Source organism: Paroedura picta, chromosome 7 (genome assembly GCF_049243985.1).
Source record: "Paroedura picta isolate Pp20150507F chromosome 7, Ppicta_v3.0, whole genome shotgun sequence".
Lineage (NCBI taxonomy): Eukaryota > Metazoa > Chordata > Lepidosauria > Squamata > Gekkonidae > Paroedura > Paroedura picta.
Genome location: NC_135375.1, coordinates 28,808,488 through 28,829,305, shown reverse-complemented (window position 1 = coordinate 28,829,305; position 20,818 = coordinate 28,808,488). Strand labels below are relative to the sequence as shown.

The 20,818-nt window shown below is 40.0% G+C and overlaps 2 long non-coding RNA genes across 3 annotated transcripts in view; one reads left to right on the top strand and one right to left on the bottom strand.

The window, feature by feature from the left end:
* Positions 1-20,818, top strand: part of LOC143842277 (uncharacterized) — a 53,735-nt gene that overhangs the window by 2,469 nt on the left and 30,448 nt on the right. The gene's annotated exons all lie outside the window — the stretch shown is intronic.
* On the bottom strand, positions 400-13,630 carry LOC143842278 (uncharacterized). Its single transcript, XR_013233052.1, has 3 exons — positions 13,512-13,630; positions 3,489-3,679; positions 400-2,284 (listed from the first exon to the last, which is right to left on the bottom strand). It is a non-coding gene; the product is annotated as an uncharacterized LOC143842278 (long non-coding RNA).

Below are 20,818 nucleotides of genomic sequence, written 5' to 3'. Positions count from 1 at the left end.
TTGTTTCACTGTATCCAAAGAAGTGTGCATGAACATGAAAGCATATTCCCCTGAATAAAACTTTGTCAGGCGCAAAGGTATCACCAGACTCAAGCTTTGTTCTGCAACTTCAGACCAACGCAGCTACCAACCAGAACCTATAGTTTGCCAATATGAGCATCAAGGCAAACTTTCATTGTATTAAATCTATTTGTAATTTTAAAAAGCATGAGTGAAGAGGAAAAATAAACTAGTCTTCTAAGCCATAACTATATGTACTGTTTGAAAACTGATGTTGAATTGTTAAACTGAATAGTTCAGATATTTGTATAGTACATGGATACTGATTTTCCTTCTATAGAGAATTATTCTGCTGAGAAGCTACTATACTTGTTTCTGGAAAATTATGAGCACTAAATTTTCAAGTAAGTGTTCTTGCTACAGTGCTTGCATGTGTACAGACAGCCGAAAGAAAATATTTAATTTCAAAACCCTTCTTAATGGTACCCTTGCTGTCAACAGATATAAATTAGGGCATATATATTTTTATTTACTGCATTCTGATTTAAAAGATTCTAAAAGTCAAGTTAGAATACACCAGTGTGCAGTTGGCTACTGTCTTCAGTTTGCATCTTTCAGTGCAGATCACATGCATTAAAAAAGGATTCTTGCTGCAGCCATGTAATTTCATAACATTTATTTTTATATATTGCCCCATATGCATGCTAATGCATATTTTAAAAATGTGAATGGAGAACTACAGCTAATTGCACATATGCAGCAGTCTGATCAAGTCTGGAAACCAAAAGTAGAAGAATGTCATGTTGCTAACACACATCAGCTTACATAGCATTCCAAAATCCAAGAAGAAATAGAAGTTCTGAATATAAGCTCCATAGAAGAAAACACAATGGGTCCTTGGCTAGAGATGTCCAATTACATTGTTTAGGGTTAAGTCATCAGTTAGTATATCTAATATCTAACTTGGCTTAAACTAATACATTGGGGCCAAGTGAAGAGAAGGAAGATTTTCCCACAAACCTGAGAGGCTCCCAAGATTTGAAGAAAAATCTAAACTTACTGTGTCATGGGAGTAATCAGAATTGCTGCTGCTGTCAGCCTTGTTGTCATGGAACACCTTAAGTTTTCATTGGAGGAGGGGGCCCCCCATCCCCAAATCTTTCCTTGGCAAACCCTGTCTATAAAGCATGCAGGCCCTTCTGCAGGCTGAAATGACAAAGGCCATAAACAGTTACCCCACTAAATTCAGCTGACTAAACTGGCCCTAAGTCAAGTTTCCCAAAAGATGATCTTGAACGATTCTCATCTCTTGTGTTCGGGTACTTATCTGTGAGTAGTTTATGGTGGAAGAAAGATGCTACAGATACTTCAAGAAACTGAAGCAGTGAATGCAGGGCTGACAGCTATGTTTCACGTATTTGACCAAGGAATTCCGGGTGCTAGGGCAGGAACGCCGGCTCAGCATAGGGGATTTCTTTGGTACTCCACCTGTATCTTTTTCCCATTGCCTCTACTGTGTGGATTTAGACTCCAAACAGATGTGTGAGTATTCCAAGAAATTTGAGATTGTGAGACTTATTCTGGGACACTAGCAAATTCTTCACTCTTCCACATGAAGCCTGTTGGATGATGTTGGGGCAGTCACATTTCCCTCAGAACTCTTTCAGCCTCACCTACCTCACAAAGGTGAGAGCAAGAAGGGGCGATTGTAAGCTGCCTTGAGACTCCTTAGGGTAGAGAAAAGCAAGGTATAAGCAATCTTTTTTCTTCTGAGGTGGTGCATGTGCATTCATGTGAGTCAGTGGGGCTTCTCTTGAGCTCTAGGATGTGTTCAGACTTCAGAAAGTCGATGCTGGGGGGTGTTTACTGAAACTTGAGTTGGTGGAAGAGCTCCCAGACATCTCTCTTGGGCAAACCGTGCTCCTTAAGGGTTTGCTTTTGAAGACACAGGCTATAGCTTAGATTCCCCAAGGAAAGGAACTGTGATAAACTGGACAGTTTGCTGAGATTTAAGGCATTCAGTAGTAAGTGGCATTGTGCAAGAAAACCCCATCAGCTAGTCTGCTAAACAAATGAATGCACAAGGGGCAGGCAGCCAAAGTTCACCAGGCGTGCTGCAACTATTCTTACTTTGCCTTGATTTTATTTATTGTTTTTAATTCTGCTTTTTTCACTGAGCCTCAAGGCAGATTACACAGGTCAGTCAATACAATCAATCAGATAGGACATCCAAAATGCAGTGCAATAAGATTTGACTTGTAGACATCTGGAGCCAACTAGAGATCTGAAAACAGAGGCAAAGCAAAGCATGCATTAACAAGACACATTGAATAATGCAAAAAATACAGAACAGGAACCTACTTACAGCAACTGACAGTACAAAGTATACCCAGTGGTACAGTATACAATCCCTAACAATTAGCTCCAGACTTCTTTCCTAAACCGTTTGTTACAGTTTAACTTGCTGTCCTTCAGAGATTACCAAACTAAATGCTTTGCTGGTCCTGCCTTCATTCCTAGGATCATTTTACACTTTCACCCTCTGCCCTCCCCAATTTATTGGGAATTCTAGATGCATGTGTATGTCTTGTGAATAAATTTTGCTCATGATCATGTGCCAACACAGGCTTGAAAGAACATAAGTAACTGATCAAACTCTTCATTAAGCAGTCTGGAAAGGTATTCATCTTTCATCTCTTGGCAGTCAGGTGGCTCAGAAGTATTTGGAGGTGTCAGTGAGCTGGTTCTGTCAATAGTTAGGAAATGGCAACTTTAATACTTGGCCTGATGGAGAGCCCCACGAACATTGTATACTTGAATACCTTTCACCAACAGAAGTTAGAGCAGATAAAATATCATATAGAGTGTTTTGCCGCTCCTGGTTGTTGGAAACAACTGATCACTCACAAACATAGAGAGTAGTTTAGATAGCTAAATACTCTTGTCCACAAGATCTCATATCACAACATCACAGAAACCAGCAAGCCCAATTTTTCTGGGTTTTATGATACCGTTAATTACCCATTCTGTATTACACTTCTATTAGGATATGTGTGGTAAAATGTTGCTTGTTTCTGCTTTTTCTAATTCTCCTTTCCTTCTAGTCTGACTCAAAGCACAGAATCTCCACAGGAAGGGGATAAAAGAATATTCAGCAGGAGAAAAATATTTGATAACTGGTAAATATAAAAGCCAGTATTGGGCCTTACAAGAGTTTCCTTCTATGATTCCAGTTTTGAAGCTGCAAGCAAATCCTTCCCAGTTAATGATATTGGCAGCATCTAGTGCCTCAACATTGTGTGCTGTATCCCTATCTTTATAATGAATGTGTAGTAAACTGTAATTGCTAGAAGGTATAGTAAGGTAGCTATAACTGCTAGAATTCTTTGGTTCAAGGGAAAGGATTTCTTCTTGCTTCAGTCTATCAATAGCCAGATAGCCTTTTACTATGATGTGCTTTTTGTTAGTAAGCCCTTCACCAGACTTACCTTTTCCTTTTTTACATCTGTGAGTGGTCATTGGAATAAACATGAAATGAGGTTGTATTAGCTTGCAGGTTGAACTCCAAAATAAAAATATTTGTATGGCAACATGAATAGTCTGTCTGTATTAATGGTGCATCATCTTCTGAGCTGAAGTCAATGAACAGTGTTCTTTTCCATCATTACTAATAGATTGTCTGTAATATTAACAAATCATAAATAATGAAATGTAGGAGCAACCATTTCACTTAATAAGAATTTTACAAAGCTTTACTATTTACACAGTAAATATTTTACAATGTTTCTAATGTTTTTAACAAATAAGCCCTGAAATATGATCCTTTTAAAAAACTTGAATTCAGAGATATAGATTGAAAACACTTAGTACTATTAGTTCTGTTACTTAGGCAATTGTACCCTTGTAAACCCACTGGCTTCAATAGATTGAGAGCAGTGTAATTTTGTTTTGGATTGCACTTCCAGTCTTTCACAAGGAAGCAAAAGTGTTTGTACAACAAAAGAGAAATACACTTTAACAGATCTACTGAGGGGGGACGTGAGGAGAACATCAGAAACTGTCCACTGCTCTTATGGACATTAGTCCCAAAACATGAGTGGAGGGCACATTTATTTATTTAATTTATTTATTTAGATTTTTATACCACCATAACCCTACGGCTCTGGGTGGATTACAGAAAACATTTTGAAACATTTACATAGAACACTCTCAAAATCAATGTAACAATATAACAATTGCATACCAACTAGACCAGTATTCTAACATGACCTCAACACCTTGTTGGGCCAGTCCCTGGATAGGATTTCTTCTCAGAATATCTAAACCACCCTCAGTTCCTTTTAATGAATATTAAATATGGCTATCTGTTTGAAAAATCTACCAAATACTGGTTGCCTCAGATTTTAGAACTATTTTAAATAATGAGACTTGAGACAGAATAATGAGAATTAAACCCCTTGTTTTATTAGTACATTAGGGAACAGAAATTCATATTTCTCTTCTAATAGCAATTTTATGTGCATCTTTGTACAAATGCAAAAAAGATTGTGATTGATTAATCTTTGCATTCCATCTCTAAATCTGATAATTTACAAATTTGAAAAATCCCGTGTACACACTCAGCATACCACTGACAGCAAGCTTTCAGTACTCAAGAATGACTGGCACAGTACTTCCTTCTGCTCAGGAGCCTTGCTCTAAGGAGTGGCTGCTTTCATATTATCATTTACACCTTATTGTCCCCTTTTGTGTATGTTTGCCTGTATATCCTCATTGTAAAGATTAGTGATTTGTTCTTTTTATTTCTTAGATTATGAGTAACAAAGTTATTTCTAGATTTCCTGTTCCTAGATGCATTGTAGTTGGTTATAGATACTGAGGCTCTGTTTTGTCATCAGAAATAGTGTTTCATGCTGAGGCAATGGGTGGTAGTGGAGGGAGACCATACAGTTAAACCTCTGGCTGTATAGGCGTATGTGACTGTGCTAAGATGTAAATGAAAATTGCAGCCAGTTTGTAAACCTGTTTACTAGGAGGTATCTCAGTGAATTTTAAAACTAGAATGCTCAGGATTTCAGCCTCACACCACTATCAAATGCATGCTTACTCTGAAGTAAATTCTGCTTTGTTTAATGGAGCTTATTCTACTAGAAGCCCGGGACTGCAGTACTATACACATTATGGATTGCATGGGTCAGTTCTGACAGATTTATATACCATGTTTCCATATCCTAATCCAATACTTAACCACATGGATTCTGTTTTTCAGTCTTCAGTCTTTTGGGAGTTGGGGGGAAAGGGAATTACTTCCTTGACTGTTGGTAACAGCAGCAATCACATGAATGTCTCCCATGATAATAGAAATCCTACCTATGAGGTAGGATAGGCTGCTGAGAGTATGTGACTGGCCCAAAATCACCCAGTAGGTTTCCATGGTGGAACAGGTATTTGAGCCTGGATTTTCTAGCTCCTGCTCAGGCATTCTAATCACCATACCATGCTGGTTGTCACTGAATCATCTCTAAAATTATTTTTAAGAGAAGACATGCTAGAATGGAAAACTATAGTTGGTGGGAGTCTTTCTCCATTCCCTGCAGCTTCTCCATTCTTAGAAACTCCCTCCTGAAATGACTTTTTAAAAAATGATGCTAGGGTTCTAACACACATACTTAGTGCCTTACTTGTTAGATCTGTAAACTGTCTTCTCCTACACTATAAATAAGCTTGGAGACAGCATAGCGTAGTGGTTAAGAGTGGTGGCTTCTAATCAGGCAAGGCAAATTTAATTCCCCATCCTCCACATGCTACCAGCTTGGTGACCTTGACCTTCTCACAGCACTGATAGAGCTGTTCTGACCAGGTAGTAATATCAGGGCTTTCTCAGTCCTACCTATCTCACAGGGTGCCTGTTGGGGAGAGAGGAATAGGAAGGCAATTGTAAGCCACTTTGAGACTCCTGGTAGAAAAAAGTGGCATATAAAAAAACAGCTGTTTCTTTACAGCATTAAGTAATCTGTAAGGAAAGTTCATATTTGTAGGCCGAGTGGAATAGGCAGTTTTAATCTAATTTTTTGAAAATATTTGTATGCTGCCTCTCCATTAGGTTTGCCAACAGCCTGTAGAAAAATAGTCCCTCCCCTTTCAATAGTGACTTAAATGTAGAAATAGGCAGATGACGCTTTTCATGACATGAAATTGATGTAATGTGGTAAATAACACCCCACCAAGCATCTATTGAGAGGACAGGACAGTTTTTCTCAAGGCCGTTGGGACTGCTACTCTCTAGAAAAATACAGACTATGAAAGTAACTCAATAAAATAAAAACTCACCAAACTAGTGACAAAAGGGTCCTAATCTGTTGTCAACAGCCAATAAAGTCTGAATAAAATAAAAATTATGTAACTGATAAAAATAAACACATACAATAGAGAGCAAAATGATAAAAATCAAAACCATGATTGATCTAAACAACAGGTTGGCTGAAACATCAACCAAAAGACTAGGTATATTATAATATTTTAGCCTAATGCCTAACAGAAATATATCAAAGCGGGCCTCAAAGGAGAAGGAATTCCAAAGAAGAGGGGACCACCTCCTAGAAAGCCCTCTTTCTGGTTGCTACCTCCCTCAGTTCCCTGAGTGGGATCACCAGGAGGAGGGCTTGTGATAAGGATCTTTACTGGCAAGATAGAGAACATGTGAGGAAACCTTCCATTTCCAAACTAATTAGGGCTTTAAAGGTAAACACTGCCACTTTGAATTGTGTCTGGAAGAAAATATGCAGCCAATCATGATGCCCCAATATGAACACTGGGATTTTTTTAATTCTTTTGGAAAATAAATGGATTATTGTCCTGGTAGCATGTTAGATGTAACAACATTTTCCTTTACCATACTGTTAAGACAAACGCGCATCTCAGAGTGGTTGATGGTTTTCTGTGCAGCATGTGGTTGTTGAACTGCTTTCAGAAACAGAGCCCTGCATTTCACCTATTTTGTTTCTGCAAACTAGTATTGCTCAAATTCTAGGTGAAGAGTGCAGTCTCATTTAGCATATGGTCCACCTTGAACAAACACACAGACCTCAGAGCAAAAGGCTTGATGCCACAGTGTATTGTATGTGAACTGGATGTAACTAAAACCTTCAGTGTTTGAAAGGATCTATAAAAAAAGATACCGGTATTAACCATCTGCTCTAGTTAATTTTTAGCAAGTAGATTAATGTGTAATGTTGCACATCTCACAGAAGTAATGTTTGTTATTAAATTTCTTTTTGATCCTGAATTAAGATCTCTAGATCAAAACTGTACCTTTTAATCTTGATTACGGATTTGAACCCAAGTCTTCTGCCCACTGTCACACTGAATCTCAATGAGTGAAGAGAATGATCTCATCAGCGGTAAACTGAAATTGCCTCTTGCATGTCACTTGTTTGTAATCCCTTCTAAAAGCTGCAGAATTGTGGACCTAGGTCAAAGAGAAGGTCTTACATACTAATTTGAACTAACCGGCCATATCTTTTGCTGCAGACCTCATGTATTAAAGAAAAATAATAGGGTAGATCCTGGGGGTTCTCTCAGCCTCACCCACCTCGCAGGGTGTCTGTTGTGGGGAGAGGAAAGGAAAGGCGAAAGGGGAGGTGCTTTGAGCCTCCTTTGGGTAGAGAAAAACGGCATATAAGAACCAATTCTTCTTCTTCTTCTGTTCTCATTTGTGCTTTATCTGCTTGAGTTACATTAATTGTTAGTGACCGGGTATTTTGATTATGCCCTATTCCTCCAATATAGTGAAAATATATTTTTTAAAACAATGAGATTGTGCAACTCAAGTCTTTGAAGAGTATGCAGTTTTTTCTTGCATGTGTTTCTTTTTTCCCATACTTATTATATAAAGCAATTTGATTTATACATGATCTGCATTTCAATTTGCAGAAGCCATACTGTGTAGGTTTAAAGGGTAATTAAAAACTACTGTGTGCAGTCACTGAATTCCACATAGCTAAACTTGAGCTGCTCTGTTGCCACTGAGTTTCATTCCCATTCTTTGCAGTGGACATTGAGGCTGTCAGTTAATTCAAAAGCGATTTGAGTATTTGTTTCTTGTTTTAGCCTGCCTTTTCTGTTACAAAATATTGCCTCAGAAGCATGAGATGAATGCTTGAGTGGTTCAGTATAAAGCTGTTGGTGGTTTTATCAGCAATGCAGTTCTGTATTTCTGGGTCTCTTGTATTTGATTTCAAGAGTAGACAAATCTGCCAAATGTATCATGGAAGATTTCTCTGTCCTGGCCCCCACCTGGTGGAACGAGCTCCCTGAAGAGATCAGGGCTCTGCCGAAATGCCCACAATTTCGCAGGGCCTGCAAAAGGGAGTTCCTCCACCAGGCATTTGCTTGAGCCTGACTGACCCAACAACACCCACTGATCCCTCCCCCCCCCGACACCTCCTTACACGACTGAATCTGATGTACCTAAGGGTTCCTTTAAAGTTACTGTATCTGTTGAACAATGTTTCTGTTGAAATATTCTAGTTGTTATGTCATGATGTTCTATGTAATTATCCCATGATATTTCATGTAAATCACACAGGGCTGTAAGGAAGGGCAGTATAAAAATCTAAATAAATAAATAAATAAAATCCCCGTTAGTCTCCCCCTTTGGCGATCTTTTAGCATTGGTTTTTCTAAACTTAGAGGAGAATGGTTTCAGAGAGAAGGTGACCTATGCACACTCTTTTTCTCTGTGGCAGTACGACAATGTTCTGCAGCAAATATCTTGACTGGCAACAGTTTTGGCGCTTTATGAAACTGAGAACAGCCATTTTTTCTGTTGCTCACAGTGACACCAGAAAGGCAAAGCATTCTTCAAATGCATATTAAGAAGTGCTGTTCTACAAAGAAAAGTCCCTTGAAACATAATCTGTACCAATTAGGAGTGCAAATAGCAGCAAATCCCAACAAAAAAAGTAAACTGATCTGTTAAGAAATATTACATAGTATCCTGAAAGACCTCTCCCCGGCGCACTTTTTAAACTGAAAATGTTAACAATATACTTCGTTTACAACACATGGAACAGCTATAGAAACCTCGGGAGTTGTAGACTGATAATGGAAATTAGTAAATTTTCAGAGAAATAATCTTATATAGAAAACTTTTGTGATCGTAACAAGGAAAATTTATTAGTACAGTAGCTAAGGGAAGCTACAGCATTCTAAGGTAGTAATGCTATTTTCAGAATTTTTATACATTTGTATTCTTTAACTGCAAACCTCTTTCAGAACTAATGTCTATATAACATGGAAGAGATAAGAGGCCTTGCAATTGATGTGTACACAGCTAACAGAGCATTTGTTTCCCTCCCTTCCCATAAAATGCTCCCATAAATCTACCTTGTGTTTTAGGTTTAGCTAGTAACATGTCCAAACTTCAGCGTATGTTTGGATTCTGCATTTCCCATATCCAAAGTGGACAGCAAATTGGATTAAACATGATCCCAAGCAATGATTCAGTTAGTGGTTGGTAAATAAACTTGGAAGATCCCTGTATTCTCATAGTTTCTCCTCTCATTGATAATTTGCTATTATGTCCAGGCTCAAACGATTGTGAACTGTTCTCAACACACAAACACACACAAATTTGCAGCCCTGATTTGAGAGCAAGGGTAAACCCAGTTGGGTAAAATTGCAAATTATGGATTGTAGAGAAAGGGGTATGTAACTAATTAGATTAGGATACATAGGGTGGAAGAGAGTTCTATAGCCCAAGGCAACCTGTTGTTGGTTCATGTTGCACCAAACCATGCAGCTGCAGCCACAACACCCATTAACTTGTATAGGAAATACATTTCATAATGCATGCCAGTTGCAGAATTTAGAATCTTGCTGTGGAGTTTTATTTGGGAGGACATAATCCTATTCTGTTATTCCCCCCCTCCCCTTTCTGATTTGATTATACTTGACTACATTGAGTCATGACAGTTATCTCATACCGACGAATAATGGTTCAGGAGTATACTAGACAATAACAACTGCCTTACATTTGTCTCTTATAACTACACCAGATAAACATTGCCGGTAGGTTTTCTATGGCTTATCAACTGGGAGTGGACTGCAGGATCAAACAACAAGCAGCGGGAAAGGAGTGGGTGTATTCTACAGCTTACTGAACCATGGTTCAACTGTGAGAAACAACTTCAGTGCCCTTTAAAAAAGAAAAATTGTTGTATTCCAATTGTTGCTCCTGTCACATCCCAGCTTATTCTGGATATGGCCTGAGTTTCCAGGTTTTGGTGACAGATTTAAGTAGTGTTACACTCATCTGTAAGTCCACCGAAGTCAATGAGTCGCAAAAGCAGATCAGTAAACTTTTGGATGCAGGGTGTGGCATCCACTTTTTAAAAAATATATACATTTGCAGATTCTCATACATATCATTGAGGAGAATTTTATCCAGCTGAATTTCTGCATTATTTATTTACCTGAAAAATGTATATGCTTTCAACAAAATTAACTAGACACTTAAAGCAATAATAAAACAGTATAGAACAAACACTGAGCAGCCTAAAATTATATTCATAACAGTGTCCTCAGACTATGTCTATTTCTATGGAGGCTTAGGTCACTAAAGTAGCCCTGATGGCATTTTTCCATCTTCGCCAAGCCCGGCTACTAGCACCCTACCTGTCCTCGGATCACTTGGCCACAGTGATCCGTGCAACGGTCACTTCCAGACTGTTGACTGGTCTGTTCACCTTGCAGTCCAAGGGACTCACAAGAGTCTTCTCCAGCACCAGAGTTCAAAAGCCTCAACGTGCCTTCCTTATGGTCCAACTTTCGCAGCCATACATTGCAACTGAGAAGACCATAGCCTTGACTAGACGCACTTTTGTTAGCAGGGTGATGTCTCTGCTTTTTAGGATGTTGTCAAGATTTGCCATAGCTTTTCTCTCCAGGAGCAAGCATCTTTTAATTTCTTCCAGATTAGACTACTGTAACTTGCTCTACGCAGGCTTGCCCTTGACTCTGATCCGGAAGTTACAGCTGGTACAAGATGCGGCTACGAGGGTCCTCACTAGGATATCTTGGAGGGCCCATATTCAGCCGGTGCTTCGTCATCTGCACTGGTTACAAGTCTGTTTCCGGGTCAAGTTCAAGGTTTGGTATGAACCTTTAAGGCTATACGCGGCTTGGGTGCTACTTAACCTGTGGGACTGCCTTTACTTATGCCCCCTGCAGGGCCCTCTGCTCTGTGGTTAGAAATTTACTGGCTGTCCCGGGCCCCCGGGATGTTCGCCTGGCTTTGACTTGGGCCAGGGCCTTTTCGGTCCTGGCCCCAACCGGGTGGAATGAGCTCCCAGAAGAGCTGAGGGCCCTGCTGGAATTGTCAGCTTTCCATAGGGCCTGCAAGACGGAGTTGTTCCACCAGGCATTTGGTTGAGGCCAGGGCAGACCAGGCCAGTGCTTCCATCAAGGACACCTTCCCAAAGTCTATTAGAGTCTTTTAGATCTGCACCCACTTACTCCTAGTGGAAGAAGACTCGGCTGCCGTCTGAACAAGGCGGGATGGGAAAGATTATTGAAATATGTTTCTGACCACTTGCTTGTCTATTGTAAATTGGGGTTTTATGGGGGTTTTATTGTATTTTAATGTTTTATTCTGTGAACTGCTGTGGGTCCCTAGGAAATGTGGCAGTATATAAATCTAAATAATAAATAAACATAGCTCTTAAAAACATGGAACCCTCACAAAAACCTAGAAGAAAGTAAATGTTTTAACCTGGTACCTAAACGAAAATAAGACAGACACTGATCCCCAAGGGGTGGAGGGCATTTGCAAAACCACTGAAAATACATGTCTCTGCTTACCACCTACTTTACCTACCTTGAGGACCTTAAAGGTAAGAGCCTAATGTATGAACCACACCCTGGTTAGCAGTATATATCTTTCGATACAACATCAATTCTATAAACTCTGAATACAGCCTGCTTCTGACAGTAGCCTGGCTGCCACATTTTTGGGAGCATAAGGCAGAAGTATCTACAGTTTGTCTAGATTCTTTTCAACTGGATAACTACCTACATGGCACAGCACTCATCTGGCAACAAAGCTTTAGGACTCGGTAACAATGAAATGCTGTGGCAGCTATCAGACGATGGGCTTTAACTGCTGCTGGCCCTCTACAACTGAGAATGGTAAAAACAGAAAAAAAGAAGTAGTTTAACTGATGACAGCACTGGAGCTCTGGGACATGGGCTTCTGATAATGGAGAAAAATGGATTTACCTCAGAGTCACCAGCGCCCTTCCTACCATCCAAGGAGTCCTCTCTTCAAGTGGACCCAGTATATTGTCTCGGGCTGTCTTAACCACAAGCAACAGACAGAGAGCATGTAAAAGCTGTGCAGCCTGCCAAGAAACCAAGGAATAAAGTCCCGGCTTCTACAACCCAAATGGCTATGCCTCTCTCAGGCAGCCATTTTACAACAGCCAAGACACAAGCCTCTGACCAGATAAGTAACCCTTTAGGTGCTACAGGGGTTTCCAGGGAGAAGGTACTACTCAGGTTAAATTACCTTCAGATTTCTTTAGATTTTTGCGATCAGCAATGAGTGAGACCTATGATAAAGAGAAACAAATGATCTTCTAATGCCCAAGGAGACAGCTGTTATAACTGGCCAACTAAAGCAGCCAAAAAGAGGGACAGAATAAGCCCCAATAGATCAGAGTCCTCAGATGAGGAAGACATTGATTCTGTCAGAACCAGGGATGATACGGCTTTTCTCGTGGATGAAGAAAAAGTGGTGCCAATCCAGTTCCAGAGCAGACTGATCGTTTTTTCAAGGGAGACGATTTTCAATATGTTTTATATAAATCCTTCAGTATATTAGATTAAATGACATTGCACCTCCTGAAACAACGACAGAGGTAAAAAGTAAAATACTAGGACCTACAGGGAAAGGGGAATATTTGCCCAAAGTAGATCTTTCTCAAAAGCATTTCCCAATGCGAGCTTTTTTTCAAAAGAGAGGAGTGGAAAAGACCCTTGGTTAATAAGCAATTCCCCCACATTCATTAAAATATATATATACCCTTCCAGAATATGGGGAGTCATTATTGCAAATTCCGTTAGTTGATGCACCAGTGGCAGCATCACAGTCATAAGGGTTAGTCTCTGAGGATGGGGAATGCTCTCTGAGAGATGCAATGGATAAAAAAACTGACACTACCCAGAGACACACCCACGAAACCATAGGCATGGCAATAAGAGTTGCATCTGTAGTGAGTAGAGCTATCTTAGCCTGGAGTAGAAAGCTCTTAGAACTGACTCCAGAGACAGAGTAAAGAAGGACTGAAGGAATAAATATAATTTTAAAAGGAGCTTCCTTTTCTCTAGACACAACAATGGATAGAGTAATTTTTCTAGCAAGGTCTCTAGCATCTAATAATGTGTCTAGATACCTCCTCTGGCTCAAAGCTTGGCAGGCCGATTATCAATTGAAAATATTAACAGCATACCTCTTCCAAGGGGATAAGCTCTTTGGTGATCATTTTGAAAATATTTTGGTAGAAACGAGAGACAAATGTAAAGCCATGCCTACACATGTACAACGGGAATGTACTCCCTTTTACATGCAGAACACCTTACCTAGATATGTCAAACAATAGAAGGGGTTCTTAGAATCATAGAGTTGGAAGGGGCCACACAGGCCATCTAGTCCAACCCCCTGCTCTACGCAGGATCAGCCCTAAGCATCCTAAAGCATCCAACCTTTACTTGAAGACTGCCAGTGAGGGGGAGCTCATCACCTCCTTAGGCAGCCTATTCAATTGCTGAACTACTCTGACTGAAAAATATTTTCCTGATATCAAGCCTATATCGTTGTACTTGTAGTTTAAACCCATTACTGCGTGTCCTCTGCAGCCAATGGAAACAGCATCCTGCCCTCCTCCAAGTGACAACCTTTCAAATACTTAAAGAGGGCTATCATGTCCCCTCTCAACCTCCTTTTCTCCAGGCTGAACATTCCCAAGTCCCTCAACCTATCTTCATAGGGCTTGGTCCCTTGGCCCCAGATCATCTTCGTCACTCTCCTCTGTACCCTTTCAATTTTATCTACGTCCTTCTTGAAGTGAGGCCTCCAGAACTGCACACAGTACTCCAGGTGTGGTCTGACCAGTGCCGTATACAATGCGACTATGACATCTTGGAACAACAACTTTTGAAACAACAATAGAAAGGGAAACTTCTCCAAGTTCCAATGCAACTCCTCCAATAGAGGATACAAGGCAGATCAAAATCCCCTAGGGCCTAAGGAATGACAGACAATTATCAAATGGGGGGGGAGTTACAAAGGTTTGCTCAAAATTGGGCCACCCCTCGCATAGACTCCTGGGCTCAGGAAGTTGTTACTTACAAAACAGAATTTTAAAACATTCCCCCAGAAAGATTCATGCAACCCCCAATGTTAAAGGTTATGCACACAGACAGTTATATCATATCTGCTAGAAATACATGCAATAGAGCCGGTTAAAATCCATTAAAAAGGATTAGTTTCAGTTCCACAAGGACAAGGTAGTGCTTAGAACTGACCCCACCTTTGATTTGTACAAGAAGAATAGAGCTACTGCATTGGAATTTAAACTGACTGTACACACAGCAAAAGAACAGCATGGTTAGTTAAGCCAGAACAGGACAAAGGACCAGCAAAGTGAAATAAAGTGTAATAGAAATTTCCTAACATAATTAAAAGGTAAAGGTATCCCCTGTGCAAGCACCAGGTCATGTGCAAGCACCCTTGGGGTGACGCCCTCTAGCGGTTTCAAAAGGTAAAGGTATCCCCTGTGCAAGCATCGAGTCATGTCTGACCCTTGGGGTGACGCCCTCCAGCGTTTTCATGGCAGACTCAATACGGGGTGGTTTGCCAGTGCCTTCCCCAGTCATTACCGTTTACCCCCCAGCAAGCTGGGTACTCATTTTACCAACCTCGGAAGGATGGAAGGCTGAGTCAACCTTGAGCCGGCTGCTGGGATTGAACTCCCAGCCTCATGGGCAAAGCTTTCAGACGGCTGCCTTACCACTCTGCGCCACAAGAGGCTCTTACTGAACATATTTCCCTAAACTTATTCATTTTCTACTTAATTCCTCCAATCCTGTAGGCGTAGTTCATATAATCCATACAAGGGCATCATGAGCCACTACTATTGAGCATCCAGGAATGCGCACCTGTACTCCCTGAATGCAGAATTTTGTGAAGTTTGGTTATAGGATTGTGTGAGGGATTGGAGTGCTGCTTCCTGGTGAAGTTTGGCAGTGACCCAATTATGAGCATTGCCTTGACCATGGAGGAACCCCTGAAATATTTTTCAGGCTTCAAGGAACCCCAGAAGTAGTGACATGCCTCTTCAGAGAAGTAGGTGCAGAAGTAAGATTGGGGAGCCCGCCAATCAATCAATTACCATTTCCATTGAAGAGAAAGAGACTAGGCCAGTAGAACAACAGGGAAAGTGGGCTCCAGTGACATCTAGTGATGTCCGTAGCCATCCAAACCTCTGGGAAAGGCAGCATAACCCCTGGGGAACTCTCACAAAATCTCAGGCTTCCCCAGAATACCTGGATTTTACTTGAATTACTGTGGAAGGAAGAGAAGGATCAATACCTCTTCCTGAGAGAGAGAGAGAGAGAGAGAGAGAGAGAGCTTAATCTCCATTAACCAGATGGTGCTTTGTGAGTCAAAATAGAAAGGCTGAGGAACAGAGGAAACTTATTAAGAAATAGGAAAAAGTACAATGAATCACTGGAGTCTATGAGATCCATCACAAGAATTCACACTATTTCCATCTATTCCAGTCTTTCCAGTAGGAAGAGGATGTTCTTTGAAGCCCTGCTCTTTGTACAGCTCTAATCTCCATTAATATCAATGGTATTACCACCATCTGTGGTCTCCAGCTGTCAGTATATGGACCTGTTAAAAATCTTCTCTCATTCAATACTAAATGCTTACATGATTTCCCAAACTAAGACCATATGAGCTTTTTCTAGAGGTACGGTTTACATCCTAAACCAGAACTAATATTGGAAAAAATTGTATCCCAGCAGATACTTAGAGCTGGTACTAGATAAGAAGACATTCCTAATTCACAAAACCTGCTAAAGGCAAAATGTACAACAGACTTCATCCAGTCCTAAATGGTTTGTGCAGGGCCAGTAGTCTTGCAGGATTTGACCCATCATTTGACCTCAAAATATTCTGTGAATTATATGCATCTTTTCTGTGCATAGTCTGCGTGTGGAAGCATTTGAACCTACATTATGTTTCCATTGTGTACAACTGTTCTTGCAGATAGATTCAGGTGGGTAGTTATATTAGTCTTAAGCAGTCCAGGGGCATCCTTAAGACCAACAGAGTTTTATTTAAGGTATAATCTTTTAATATAATTTTGTTGGTCTGAATGGTACCCCTGGACTTTGTTGAACAGTTCTTGCAGTATGCTGCTGAACTACAATCCTTATCCAGTTACTCAGGCTGGGCAATGCAGTTGTCACTCAGTGGGAAAACATTTGCTACTTGAAGATCTTTGGTTTCAACATTTGCATTCAAGACTTAAATTTCTCTTTCGACTGTTAGATTGCTGCAGTAACACCTCTCCCACCATTCTAGACCAGGTGTCCTCTTCTGTCCCAGGTAATGAAACCCATCCAATATGATATATTGTTTAGCCCATTGGGATCTCATTTAGCCTTTTATCTTAAATTCTAGGACAATGTCTACAAACACTGAAGAGTATCTAGAAAGCTCCATACTGACTCATTTATGTTATCTCCCAACTTTTGCAATCCCTTCTAGGTCTGGGTTAAATAGTTTTGCTCATACCACTGCTTATCTCATTTGTTTCGCTAATAGAATATTCTGTTGCATTTTGTTGAAGTGAGAATTTGGGAAATAAAGCCAACAAATAGGCTGATTAGGCTGCTGGGAAGACAACTCAACCTATTGTTTGACATGCAAGGATCTTATATAGTGATTTCACATTCAAGCTGAAGTTATAGTGATAAGAGCTTCAGGAACAAAATGACAATGTACTTCTAAAATCAAACTAGTATTGCATCAATGGCCAGTTTGGTGTAGTGGTTAGGAGTACGGACTTCTAATCTGGCATGCCAGGTTCGATTCTGCACTCCCCCACATGCAGCCAGCTGGGTGACCTTGGGCTCGCCACGGCACTGATAAAACTGTTCTGACCAAGCAGTGATATCAGGGCTCTCTCAGCCTCACCCACCTCACAGGGTGTCTGTTGTGGGGAGAAAAAAGGGAAGGCAACTGTAAGCCACTTTGAGCCCCCTTCGGGTGGAGAAAAGAAGCATATAAGAACCAACTCTTCTTCTTCTTGTTCTTCTTCCAAATGCGTCTTCTCAAAATTACAGGGAAAAAGTTGTCCTATTTCAACTAGGAATTGGGTATGAAGTGAAGTTCATACCCACCAGCACTGGCTAAAATGAGAAGTGATCCTAGTGTGTCTGGCTTGTACTATTCCCCTGACAGTCAAACATGTACACCCTGAATAATCATGTTTCCCCATCTGCTTGCCAAAACTTTTCTACGTGCACCCTTATAAAATTTGTGCCATGAGGACCTATTTCTGTTTCCAGTAAGAAAACTCAACTGCATAATCCATATCTATTTGAAGACTACTGAAGGGCTAAATTCTTTTTAAAGGGAATGATTTATTATTGGCAATGTTCTATAAAATAGAAGTCTTTAAGTAGAAGCTATCTTGTTTCAAAATCACTTTATGGTGCTATATGGTATAGAGATGCCATGGCGGCACCAACAAAATCCTGCCTACAGAATAAAGTATGAAAGGCTTCTTGGCAGGTATTGTCATATCACTGGGTAGCTATGCAAGGGGATGTAGTAATTTAACCATAGCACTGTCTCCACACATCTTTCAAACAGAGTAAAACAAAAGTAAAGCATTAACAAATCTTACTGGAAGAAATAAAGAATGGCACAAACTGAGTACGGGGGGGGGGGGATATCCAAGAATCTATTATGAGAGTCAGGGGAATGTCTTCCATTTTGGTAACAGTTAACATTTTGATTTGAGAAAAAAATCAGCTGCTCACAAGTGGAAATGTCATAATTTACATGGATGTAGACTAATATAGGCTTAAGTTTAAATGAACTTTCAAGGGTTTTTTTAATGGATTTTAAAAATCAAATTGAATGCAGCATCCTTGTTTTTGAGCTTACAGAGGAGTTTATCCTGTAGATTGGCACAAAGATGCCATTCTGTTGCCCGAGTAAGGACGTTTAGTTTTGCATACACAGAGATCATGTTACACAGTGCTTATAATATTATGTTTATGAGAATTGTCATCATTAGCATTTAGTTTTGTATCATATTGAGAGAGTCTAGCTAACAAAACCAATTCCATCAAATCCTTAATACTTAAAATGTGTGCTTAATACCACTGATGTCAAACAAAGGCAATACTAGAGGAAACAAAGAACAGGAAAAATGATTGCAGAATAAAATTCCTGTTTCAGCAAAACTATCAGGAAAATTTTCATTTGATCTTCAAATTCAGATTGTAAATGCTGTACAGTAGTAACACAGATGGTTTGGGGGTAGAGGCAAAAAGATTCACTAAAGCGATCATCTGCCTAGTACCTACACAGCAGGAAGAGCTACTTGTCCTTATGTCCAAAAATATTAATATGCCATTATATCTATCTTGTGTTTAAATGTTGTAAATTAAGCCTTCATCTTCTCTCCTTTTTTCCCTCCCGTGTTTCTAAATAAACCACTTCAGTACTGTTGAACTTGGGTAGCAATAGACAAAGACACTTTGTACAATTTCATTCTATTCAGTATGTTTCTGCCACTTTTTATTCAGTGCACATAATAGATAGCTATATGGGAACAGATGTTAAGAATGCATGGGCAGTCATAAGCATGCCATTTCATTCAGTTAGATATGCTTGCCTCTGCTATGTATCATTCTTATAATTTATTTAGTCTGTGAAACATCTAGTTTCTTCTGCTCTGTTTATCTTCAGCCCGGACCCTTCTGTATTTTCTACCTGCTGTCATCTCATAGATTCTTACTTAGTGAAGGATATTATGTCAGACCTAGATCTGGCTGAGGTCTAAACTCTGCCATAAACCCATTGAATTATCAGATGGGCAGCAGTTGTCTAAATGGACATCATGGTGGCATACATCATGGATGCTGCTTGTAAAATAGCTCTGGTATCAAGTAGGTAATTCTAACATCTGTTTGTTTCGTTTAGTATAAAGCAAACTTGAATGGATTCCTGTAGCTTTCTTTTGCCATACCGAGTATTTCTATTTGTTCCTATTTGTAATCAGTGTTCTCCTTTCTATAGCTACATCATTGTTTAAAATTTTACCTATAGTTGCTGCTTTTTGCTAAGAAGCCAGTTTATCATCACTTGGAAACTGCCTGTAAAGGGGTGTGTATGTTTCCAACAAATAATATCAATTGCAAAACTAATTTGCCTGCTACTTATCTGCATCTGCAATGAAATGGCAGACAAATTTTAATGAAAGAGCATCAGTTGTGTGATCAGTCCTAGTGCTGGAGTTATTAAAATGCTTATAATTTCAATATTTAATCTTTCTTGGCATGTTAATTTATGGGATGCCTAGTGGAATAGATTCTTTGAAAAAAGGGAAGGAAATCTAAGGAATTAACTGATACTGGTATCATGCAAAATGTACAGGTAATCGTTCAGCAAATTAAAAATGGGACATAGAAGCATTCTATTCGGAGTGCTTCTGATTTGTAGGCCTGGAATATTACAGGTAGAGAGGGGTAGGACATCTTGTTATGTGTGATTCCTATCTGTCCATCGAGGAGTCAAGACCCAAAACTCTTAACTTTCTGTGTCCTGGGCTTTGTTTCCAGCCTTATCAGCTTCTAAGTAGGAATGCCAAGAACCAGACTATTATTACCACCTACAAACTACAAGTTACAATTTTCCTTCCTTCCCTATTGTTTTTGTTTTGCCTATTTATCTTCCTTTCCTCCTGATTTTCTTTGCTCATTTATCTCCCTTTTCCAGCTTCTCCCTCTCTCCCCCTGTTTTCAAGGAATGGTGTGGCCAAGGCAATGGAAGGACAGGGAGTCTTTAACAAAACCTCAGATGATTTTCTGCCCACACAGGATGAAGGCTCTTCCCTTCTGCTGTTCCCTAAATGCAGGAGTAGCAATTCTTCCCCTGCACAGCCAAGCTGGTCAAGCCCTGCAAAAGCACACATAACCACAGCAACCCAGAAGAATTTTGGAAATCATTTGGCATGGCCAGGGATGGGATGATGACAATTTGTTCATTGGCCCTAACCAAATGCCTGGTAGAAGAGCTTGGTCATGCAGACGCTGCAGAACTGACCCAGTTCCGTCTGGGCCCTCAGCTCTTCCAGGAGCTCATTGCACCTTGGTTGAGGCCATACATACTTCTTTTGGGCCAGCCAGGGATATTTTTTGGCTGCTGTCTAAAACTGTAACTTTCTTCCACTAAAGATGAGATCAGCTTCATTGGATTGTTTTATGAGATACACCATTGTGTAAATGACTTCTAAATGTTATTGTCTGAATTTTGTTTCAATTAAATCCATTAGCCACTTTGGGGGCCTGCAGAAGCAGAAGGGGAGCATATAAATATTTTAAATAAATAAAATGGGTAAAGTAAGTTATTAAGTTATGAGCCAACTTCAAAGAAAAAGATGCTGTAAAGATGACTCTATCCCTGAGAAAAGGTGGATGGAGTGTAATGGCAGGGTCTCAGTTAATTACT